Source organism: Triticum dicoccoides, chromosome 6B (assembly GCF_002162155.2).
Source record: "Triticum dicoccoides isolate Atlit2015 ecotype Zavitan chromosome 6B, WEW_v2.0, whole genome shotgun sequence".
Classification (NCBI taxonomy): Eukaryota; Viridiplantae; Streptophyta; class Magnoliopsida; order Poales; family Poaceae; genus Triticum; species Triticum dicoccoides.
The window spans coordinates 406,129,364-406,130,046 of NC_041391.1; positions in this window are offsets into that span (position 1 = coordinate 406,129,364).

Genomic DNA, 683 nt, shown 5'->3' on the forward strand with positions numbered 1-683 from the left:
ACCACCACCATTTAGTGCCGGTTCGTACCACGAACCGGTACTAATGAGGTTATGGCAAGCTGTTTTTTAGTCCCACCTCGCGAAGTGAGAGGGACTAGGAGCGATTTATAAGCCCTGAGTGCAGAGACGATGAAGAAGAGGCTCAATGCTCACGTTGCTTAGCTTCAAGCCTTCAGGAATACGGTACACTACATGGAGCTATGCGCAGTGCAGTTTATACTATTCCGAATGGCTTGAAGCAAATTAACGAGCATTGCACCTCTTTTTTATTTTTAATAACTTATTACAACTCCGGACTTCTTCTGTTATGGCAAAAACTAATTGCATGTCGACATTTCTTTTTTTTAAGTTATAACTCCAGACTTTGACCATCAAGTTTTGCAGAAAAGAAAAAATAGCAGAAAAGAAGAAAAATTATAGCTGAAAAGAAAAAAGAAAATAAAAAAACTACTCCGAAATAAATAGAAGAAAATAAATATAGCTGAAAAGAAAAAACTATTCAGAAATAAATAGAAGAAAAAACAAAGCAGAAAAGAAAAAAAAATTATATTTGCTATTTTTCAATCGTTTACAAAATGACCATGAAATTGAAAATCACTACAAAATGAACTCTGAAAATGTTGAATTTTGGCAAACTAGATGAAAAACTACTCACAAATAAATAGAAGAAAATAAATATAACA